The following is a 10407-nucleotide window of genomic DNA, read 5'->3' as shown; positions in this document are numbered from 1 at the left end:
TGTGGACCCCTGCAACTACACAGGAGACCCAGGAATGAGCTCCTGGCTTCAGCCTGGCCCAGCCCCAGCCACTTGGGGAGTGATCCGGCCAATGGAAGAGCTTTTTCACCCCTCCTCCATGTCCAGGGACCACCCATGTGGCTGACTGACATGCTTGTCACCTGAACAAGTGACAGCCGTGGCAGACACAGGTGCAGCTGCCGTGACAGGCCCCACCGCAACCTCAGCATTCACGCGTGAGCTCCTTCCCTGCTCCCTGCAGCCACAGAGGCGGCCACGGACCCCATGTGCAGATGGGAACCCTAAGGCTCAGGGGGTGGAGTCCTTGGGGTCCCATAGGAGCAGAGTGCAAGGAAGGTGTACCTGGGGCTATGGGTGCCAGAGCTGAGGGGAGCCAGCCTCATGGCACAGGGCTGGAGAACCCCATGCTGGCAACCTGGGGGCCGGGGACCCTCCTGAGGGCCTCCTACTGCCCCAGCCCCCTCCCTGGGCCCCTGCCCTGCCTGACAGAGACCTCCTGTGCCTGCAGTGGCACATACACAGTAAACCTGGACAGAGGTAAATAATTCTGGTGCAATCTGCTAAATAAATTACTCACAGCCAATTTCAGGACATGAAGTGGGGCTTCCCACCTTCCAGGAAGAGACAGGAATCAACTCCTGCTGAACAAACTAAACGTAATAAAACGAAGAGACCCAGAGAGGACTAAAGAAACAGCCTTACAGGCACAAATGAGTTAAGCCAGGGCCGGTGCCGTGGCTCACTTGGTTAATCCTCCACTTGCAGCGCTGGCATCCCATATGGGTACCGGGTTCTAGTCCCAGTTGCTCCTCTTCCAGTCCAGCTCTCTGCTGTGGCCCAGGAGGGCAGTGGAGGATGGCCCAAGTGCTTGGGCTCCTGCACCTGCATGGGAGACCAGGAGGAAGCACCTGGCTCCTAGCTTTGGATTGGTATAGTTCTGGCCATAGTGGCCATTTTGGGGGTGAACCAGTGGAAGGAAGACCATCTGTCTGTCGCTGTCTATAATTCTACCTGTCAAATAAAAAAAAATTAAAAACAAATGAGTTAAGCCACCAACTAGCTTTGTGACTAGATCAGTGGCACCTTTAATAACAAGCTGGGCAGGAACACAAAGTGTCACTTAGATACCTGGCTTCTGAGTTGGTGGCTTGATGGGAGGTACCGCAAGAGCTGCAGACATGTGGAGAGGAAAACTGGGATGGAGAGTGGGAGAGAGAAAACACCAATAAAAATCCCTTAAAACGTGCCTACCTCCCCACAGGAGATAAGCTCTCTTAGCTGGGGCTACAATGCTGACAACTTGAATACTTAGTGAAATAAGCCAGTCCCCAGTCACAAATACCCAAATTTTCCCTGACCTGTTGTAACAGACAGAGGACCAAAAATGCAATGTATATGAACAAAATTGACCTTCTGAGATTTGATTATTGTTCACAGCCCTCTACTGTTGGGGAAGAGTTATTTTTTCTTCTTACTTTTCGTTCAATTCTTTTCTCAGTGGAGGGTTAAGCTTATAATCAAACAGAATGTGTGTCCCTTTAAAAATAAAAAACAATGCTGAAAACAATTATATCCTAAGTACAACATCGAGGCCCAGCCTGAGGACAGGGCCTGGGCTTGGATCCCCGGCTTCCTGACCCAGGACCCTCACCACTGCCCTCCCACGGCCCACCCCCGATGGAGCAGCCAACCGCTCGCGAGAGACCTGGGGACCGGGACTTACCCGCGTGCTGTAGCGAGGCCTATGATGGCGACTGCGGAGGTCAGGAAGGACGTTCCCAACCATCTGACAGACTCCCTGCAGAACCGGCAAGGGTCTAAACCATACCGAGAAGGGCGAGGAACTCGGCAGCCGCTGCTGTGCGTGCGTACCAAGGGCCGGAAGTGGTCCGTCCCCGCCATTTTCCCGGCTGGGAGCTGGCTCTCCCGCGGAAGGGATGCCCCGCCTGGAAGCTGCCCTCAGGGAGAACAGGGGTCTGGGCTGGGGGAGCGGTCTCCCTGCGCTCACCTGCACCCCCCCCCACCCTAGCGATCTGGCCTTGCATAACTGCCTGCTGACCTCTGACCTCACCGTGCACGTCGAGACCATGGGCTTGCCCACAGCAACTACAAGGGGGGGTCTGCCCTCCAGCGGGGCGGGGGCCAACAGGGTGGCCTGAGCCGCCTGACCCCCCTCCCGTCCACCCCCAGGAGGATATTACCTGACGCTGGAACGCCTGTGGATCCCGTTGCACTGGGCGGCGCCTGAGCTCCTCAGGCTGCACTGCACCTTCAAGGTGGTGGACCATCTGGTCAGCGCCCCGCGGTTCTGCAGGCGGGGAAACTGAGGCTCTGGGCTCTGACTGCCCTGCACCACCCCCTGTGTAGCCCGCAGGTCCTGGGGGTGACCCTGTGGGAGCTGTTCGAGTTTGGGGCGTATCCCTACGTGTCTGAGGAGGTGGTCCTGGCCTTCGTGGTCGGCCAGCAGCTCATCAAGCTGGCCTGGCCGAGGCTCAAGCTGCCCTTCGCCGACTACTGCGGGGACCCCAGACCTGCAGGGGGCCGGCTCCCCCACCACCTCTGCCAGGACCTGGGACTTGGAGGAAAACTGAGGCAGGCCCAGCTGGAACTTGTAGCAGTTTCCTCCTAACAGACGCCTGCTGCTTCCATCTCTAATCCCACAGCTCAGAGAAGGCAGGGTTCCTCACACCTGCCAGCCTCCCCCCACCCCACACCTTCCCCCCAGCCTTCTACCCTGCACACTCTCACCCACCCCCAGGAAGGGCATCCTGCAGTCTAGCTGGCGCCCTCGGCCTCTGACCTCCAGCTGCAGCTCACCTACTTGCTCTCCCAGCGGCCGCCCCCTCCACCGCCCCCGCCCCGAGACGGCCCCTTCCCCTGGCCCTGGCCCTGGTGGCACAGCGCGCCGCACCCCGGCACCTCTCCTCCCGTTCCTGCTTCGGGATAATAGCTTCCCCGGGGCTGACCCCAATGAGGTGCTCAGGATACTGAGAGCAGCCACGGCCTGAACCTCCAGTGCTGTGGGAGAAGGCCGGCAGGGGGCGGGCTGGGGTGAGGCGGCGCAGCGCCCCCTGGCAGCCTGTGTCCACGCCCCCGGGCCCCCATTACAACCCTTCTAATCCCGTCTACAAGGCGCTGTCCACACCCAGCGTGCTGCCCGTCATCAGTACCTGCAGCCCCTCAGTGAGCAGCGAGTACTATACATGCACCTGTAGGAGCACGGCTCCCACCCGGAGCCCCTATTCGCCAATGATGGGACCCTCTGGACCCAGGCGTGCCTGCCCCCCAGGCCCCTCAGGCCCTCCCGTGGTCCCCCAGCTAGTGTCCGAGACCTGGCCTCCCCCTTCTTCCCGGTGCCTCAGCCCTTCCCGGCCCAGTCCTCTGCATCAGGCAGCTTCCTGCTGAGCAGCTGGGATCCCAGGGGCTGGGGCACAGGGAAGATGCTGGCGGGAGACCTTGTGGAGGTGCTGGGGGAGTGAGGAGGAGGAGGGCAGCTCTCCCTCCAGGACAGCAGCACCCCTGGGGGGAAGCCCCAGCCTGGAGGGCCCCTGCTGTGCTCCCTGTGCAGCCGCTAGGGGGCCTGCTCCTGCCTGCCACTGGAACCTGATTAAGCTGTGGGCGGTTGGCCGTTGGCAGTTGGAGGGGGCACCCTGCCGTTGGCTGTCCCCACCCCCCACCGAGGACGACTCCTCCCTGCGGGCAGAACAGGGCTCCCTGGCCAAACTCCCCCAGGCCCCTCCTCAGCCCCCCTGTGTTTCTGGACCTCCTCATGAAAGCAGCAGCCCCCAGTACCCCGGGCCGGGGGCCAACTCCCGCTCCTCGCCCTCACCCCCCCCCCACCGGTACCACCTCCCCAAGCACCCGTGGACCTGGCTGCATCCCCCGACACCCCCTCCCATGGTCAGTCCCAGCTCAGGCCCCTCCTCTCGAGTCCCCAAGCCAGGGGACAGTGGCTACGAGACCAAGACCCCTTTCTCCGCCTGAGGGAGTCTTCCCAGGTGGGGGACGGCCAAGGAGGAAGGGGTCCCTCTGCCACGGGCTCCCCCGAGCCACCCGACCCAGGAGGCCCCGGCTGCCCACAGACCCGGGTCCCTTCCCGCTCCCGGGGTCCCAGGAGAAGCTGACCTTCGTAGTCCAAGTGAGCACAGAGCAGCTGCTGATGTCCCTGCAGGAGGACTTGACAAGGAACCTCCTAGGGGACAAGGGGCGGACACCCCGGGAGGCAGGACCCAGAAAGGCCGGGAGAGGCCCCGGGGACAGAGAGAAAGCCCCGGGGCCTGAACACGGACCTGCCAGCCCTGGGCAGCGGGAAGAGAGCCCCAAGCCTGAGGCTCCCCGTGAACTGGGCGACAGTGCTGGAGAGCGGGGGTCAGAGAGTCCCCGATGAGGGGAAGGAGGCAGCAGAGAATGGGGGCCCAGGGTCCCCCTTGAGAGCAGAGAAAGCGCTGGAGAATGGGGAGCTGACGCCCCCAAGGAGGGAGGAGAAGGCGTCAGAGAATGGGGGCCCGAGACTGCCCAGGAGTGGAGAAGCCACCAAAGACTGGGCCGCGGGGAGCCCCAGGACCCTGGGAGAATGGGGGCCAGATTCAGAGCGCTCTCCGGAGACAGCCCCCACGGCAGGCATGGCGGCTTCACCCCAGAGTGGCGCGGAGAGGGCCCTGGCCCCCTTGGCCCAGCCACCAGGAGAAAGGTTGGAGAACTGGTTGGAGTTACCACGCATGCATGGCCACCCACAATCACCCACTGTCACCTACAGACACCCACAGGTACCCACAGGCACAGTCACCCATGGGCACCCATAGTCACCCATGGACACCCACAATCACCCACAGTCACTGGTGGTCACCTGTGGTCACGCACATGCACCCACAGTCACCCATAGTTACCCACAAGCACCCTGGGACAGCAGGGACTGGAAGCAAACGACATTTGCTGATGGGTACAAGCCCCCACAGTCACACATAGTCACTCACAGGCACCTACATGCTGCACAGCTGCTCCCCAGAATGCTTGCACTTCCTCCCAGAGGAGTGGCCGGGATCTAGCATGGATGTCCTGAGGGACTTCGGGTCTGGCTGGCCCTGGGATGGGGTCTTCATGAGACCCTGACTCAAGCTGTCTCCAGGCAGACACCACCTGTGCAGCCTCCCAGAGGGGACCCCATTGGCGAGAAGGGCAACTCTGGGGACCCTCTCTTGAGTTCCGCTGCTTCTAAAGCCACCTCTCATCCATGGGCTGCAGGGGCCCTGTCACCCGGGGCATGAGTGGCCTTGTCCTGAGGTCGTGGTTTAGGGGGCATGCCTGCTGCCAAGGCGATGCCTCCCCCCAGCAGTGAAGAAGCTGGTTTGTGGTTTGAGGCCCAGCCCAGAGCTCAGGGCTTGGGAAGCCTTTGTGGTTTGCAGTGGACAGAAAGGCTAAGCTGGACAGAGGACACAGGGACATGACGAGGCTGTTTTGCACAAAGCCCTCATGGGGGTATGGGGGGGCGTGGCAGGATCCTGGCAGACCCCAGAGTTTGGGAGAAGCTGGGGCCAGCACAGGGACACTCTGGGGACTCAGCTTCCACCAGTGTTCAGGGACCATGACTGGAAAGGTGATGCCCACTGTAAAGACGCAGGTCCCCCACAGCCCAGCCCCACCCTGTCCTCATCCCCAGGTTAGCAGACAGCAAGGGGCACAGGCACTGTGTTTTAAGTTGGCAAGGGCTGCAGGAGAGACGGTCTTGGGGCTCATGGGCCCTACCCTGCACAGCTCCCGGCAGTGTTCCTGTTTGGGGGTGAGCTTACTGTGTAGGGCGTCAAGAAGTGTTGTGTGCTCCCAATTCTTGCTGCCCCAGACCTGCGATGGACAAAGCCTGGATACTCCCAACCCCAGGGTGGCTGGGAAGTAGGAGATGGGCCCCTCAGCGCCGAGTAGGGGCACGGAATTCTGTGTCCTGCCTGGGGTCTGCCTGCTACAAAAATATTTAAATACCTTGAAATAAATCTTGAAAATGGGTATCAAAGATCTCTACAAAGAAAATTACAAAATATTAAAAGAAGAAATAGAAGAAGTCATTAAAAGGTGGAAACATCTTCCATGTTCATGATTTGGAAGAATCAACATCTTCAAAATGTCCATACTACCTAAACTAATTTATAGATTCAATGTGATACCAACCAAAATAGCAACAACATTCTTCATAGATCTAGAAAAATGATGTTAAAATTCATATGGAAACACAAGAGTTAAAGCAATCTTAAGCAACAAAAACAATGATGGAGGAAATCAGAATACCAGACCTCAAAACATAGTACACAGCAGTTATAAACGAAACAGCCTGGTACTGGCACAAGAACAGACGTGTAGACCAATGCAGCAGAATAAAAACTCCAGAAATTGATCCATGCATCTACAGCCATGTATCTTTGACAAAAGGTGCAAAAATCAACCCCTGGAGCAGACAGTCTCTTCAGCAAATGCTGCTGGGAAAACTGGTCCTCTGCATGCAGAAGTATGAAACAAGACCCCCACTTTACATCTTACACAAAAATCCATTCGAAATGGATCACAGACTTAAATCTACACTATGAAACCATCAAATTACTAGAGAACTTTGGGGAAACCCTACAAGACATTGGCATAGGCAAAGAGTTCTTGGAGAAGACCCCAGAAGCATGGGCAATCAAACCCAAAATTAACCAGAGGGATTACATCAAACTTAGAAGCTTTTGCACTGCCAAATAAACACTCAGCAATGTAAAGAGGCAACTGACAGGATGGGAGAAAATATTTGCAAACCATGCAACTGACAATTAACTTCCAGAATGTATAAACAACTCAACAAACTAAACAACTACAAAATAAAAAACCTAGTCAAGAAATGGGCAAAAGAACTTGAACAGACATTTTCCAAGAAAGGAAATTCAAATGGCCAACAGATGCATGGAAAAAATGCTCAGGATCGCTATCCCTCAGGGAAATGCAAATCAAAACCACAATGAAATTTCACTTCACCACCGTAAGAATGGCTCTCATACAGAAATCAACAAACAATAAATGCTGGCAAGGATGTGGGGAGAAGGGTACCTTAATTCACTGTTCATGGGAATAAAAACTGGTACAGCCACTGTGGAGGACAGTATCAAGATATCTCAAAAAGTTGAATACAGACCTTCCATATGACCCAGTGATCCCATTCCTAGGAATTTTCCCAAACAAAATGAAATCAACATAGGAAAGTGTGATGCGTACCCCTGTGCTAATTTCAGCTCAATTCACAATAGCAAAGATATGGAATCAACCCAAATGTCCATCAACTGAAGACTGGACAAAGAAATTATGGTACATATACACTATGGAATACTACACACAGTGGTAAAAATGAAATCCTGTCATTTGCAACAAAATGGATGCAACTGGAAACCATTATATTTAGTGAAATAAGCCAGTGACCAAAAGACAAATGCTATATGGTCTCTGGGATCTGGGGTAGCTAATGGAGTACTTAAAATGTAATCTATAGGAACAAAATTGACACTTGAAGATGTGATTATTTTGAACAGCCCTTACCTTGACTGTCAAAGAACAATGTTTTTCTTGTTCATTTGCTTTTTTTTTTCTTCTAATTGGTGAACTCTCTACTTAGTATAGGGTTAATATTATGAGTATAAAAATTAGCTGAAAATTGACCTCTGCAAAAATAGGAATGGGACAGGAAAAAGGAGGAGGAAGAAAGGCAAAAGTATAGGTGGGAGGGAGGAGGGGGGAAAGAATTATCATGTTCCCAAATCTGTATAAAGTAAATGCATGAAGTTCTATTCATTAAACAAAAAAATAAACTTACAAGTATGTCAGTGTAAAAAATAAGGGGGCACTGACTCTGTGGCATAGTAGGCTAAGACTCTGCCTACAGCAGCAGCATCCCATATGGGCACCACTTTGTGTCCTGGCTGCTTCTCTTCTGATCCAGATCTCTACTAATGGCCTGGAAAAGCACCGGAATATGGCCCAAGTGCTTGGGCCCCTGGACCTTTGTGGGAGACCCAGAAGAAGTTCCTGGCTCTTGCCTTCAGAACATCCCAACTCCAGCTGTTGCAGCCTTTTGGGGAGTGAACTAATGCATGGAAAACTTCTCTATGTCTCCATCTCTCTCTCTAATTCTGCCTCTCAAATAAGTAAATATAATATTTTTTTAAAAAATTAAAGGAAAAATAAGGAAAGAAGGAAGGAGGAGGGTGGGAGAGATGGAGGGATGGTAAAGTGGAAAGTTATCGTTATGCTCTTAAAATTTTATATATGAACTACAAGAAATTTCAACCCTTTACATAAATTTTCAAAACAAGATTTACATGCTAATATAATTTTAATAATCTGTGATTACTTTAAAATTTACAACATATAAGTGAAATTCACTTGACTTCATTGGATTATTGTTTATAGTTATAGCCCTTGCTTTTATTCCTGCTGAACTATGGTCTTTTTACTTCTTACTTGTTGAACTAGTTTTAATGCAGCATTAATCTTTTAAATTCAAGGTAAATTTAAAATGTTAACTCAGGCCAGCGCTGCGGCTCAATAGGCTAATCCTCTACCTTGTGGTGCCTGCACATTGGGTTCTAGTCCCGGTCGGGGCGCCGGATTCTGTCCCAGTTGCCCCTCTTCCAGGCCAGCTCTCTGCTGTGGCCAGGGAGTGCAGTGCAGGATGGCCCAAGTGCTTGGGCCCTGGACCTCATGGGAGACCAGGAGAAGCACCTTGCTCCTGCCTTTGGATCAGCACAGTGTGCTGGCCACAGTGTGCCCGCCAGCCACGGCGGCCATTGCAGGGTGAACCAATGGCAAAGGAAGACCTTTCCCTCTGTCTGCCTCTGTCTCTCACTGTCCACTCTGCCTGTCAAAATAAATAAATAAATTAATTAATTAATTAATTAAAAAAATATTAACTCAAAAATGAATAAAAATTTGAAAAGAATGACATTTGTGGCTTTTTAGGTTTTTGGTGTGCATGTCAAGAATTATGTACATAGGTGGGCCGGCAGTATGGTGTAGTGCACTAGGCCTCCACCTGTGGCCCCGGGATCACATATGGATGGATGCCAGTTCATGTGCTGGCTGCTCCTCTTTCAATCCAGCTCTCTTCTATGGCCTGGGAAAGTAGCAAAGGATGGCCCAGATGCTTGGGCCCTTGTACTCACATAGGAGAACCAGAGGAAGCCCCTGGTTCTTGGCTTTGGATCTTCTCAGCAGCATTCCCCTCCAATGTAATCTACATTTTATCATATACAATGGAATATACAATTCCTAATATACAATAAAATCTACCATTCTTAGCATACAATGTAATACACAATTTATTCTCCCTGCCTCCTGCTCCTGAAGGAATGAGTTCCTGGGCCTGTGGCCAGGGCCCACATAGGGAACATGCACAGATTTCCACAGGACTTACCTGGCGAGGATGGATGACCCTGTGGATTCTGGTGAACCTACTGCCATGCCTCCTCCACTAGTGGGACCGCTCTTCCTGCAGTTGTGGTTCACCTCCTTGTTCCGAGGACCCACACCAGCACTTAGCACCCACCTGAAGAAAGCAAGCCACGATGTGGAACTCCAAGCAGGCAAAAGGGCAGCAGCACCCCTGAGCAGCCCATATATAAACTCGGTAACCAACGGAGTACATGAACTCTGGATAGCCACCCACAGGCGCCAACCAATTAGAAAGCAAAGACCGACCTTCCGCAGCCTTGCCTAGGGGTCATGGCTCCAGATTGCCAAGCAGGTCGTGCTGCGTGGTTCAGGAGGCAGCAGCTGGAACCTCCAGAGTGGTAGGGCAGCAGGCCATTTTTCTAATGGTGTCAACTCTATACTGTCCTCTTGGAAAGTATCCAAATATCCCTAAGCCAGTGCTCATACAAGTAAAGTGATGTGGGGCAGTCAGTTTACACTTACAACACCAGGTCAGAGGAGTTACAGACTTTATCCTGGATTTAAGGGACTCCTCTGCCAAAACTTGTGAGAGTAAAAATACTTCTACACACACAAATACTCCTCAGACGGCGCCCAACACATCTTGAACTCTGTATTAACCTCAACTGTTGGGATTTGTAGTGCCATACTTTGTAATTATGTCATTTCTGCTCACATCTTCTTCATCCAAAATCTCCATGAAGAAAGGGATCTAAGTGAAATGGACACTATGAGAGACAATGACAGGATCAGCCCTTGACTAGACTGTTGAGGAACAACTTACTATTTTATTCCTTTTAGTATTTTTGTTGTTGTTGTTGTTGTTGTTGTTGCTCTGTTTGTTCTACATAAGACCACTGGTTGAACTCTGTAATCAAGGCACAATCATTCTTAGGCGTTTAAAATTAACAGAAAAGTGATCTCTGTTAAACATAGGAGTGGGAG

The 10407-nt window shown here is 52.8% G+C and overlaps 1 pseudogene; it reads left to right on the top strand.

Annotated features, from left to right (window-relative positions):
• The first annotated feature begins 1768 nt into the window (after positions 1 to 1768).
• Positions 1769 to 5937, top strand: LOC133750491 (serine/threonine-protein kinase LMTK3-like; annotated as a pseudogene).
• The last annotated feature ends 4470 nt before the right edge of the window (positions 5938 to 10407 follow it).

Source organism: Lepus europaeus, chromosome 21 (genome assembly GCF_033115175.1).
Source record: "Lepus europaeus isolate LE1 chromosome 21, mLepTim1.pri, whole genome shotgun sequence".
NCBI lineage: Eukaryota > Metazoa > Chordata > Mammalia > Lagomorpha > Leporidae > Lepus > Lepus europaeus.
The sequence above is the reverse complement of the archived record's forward strand: the minus strand, read 5'-3'. Positions and strand labels throughout refer to the sequence as shown.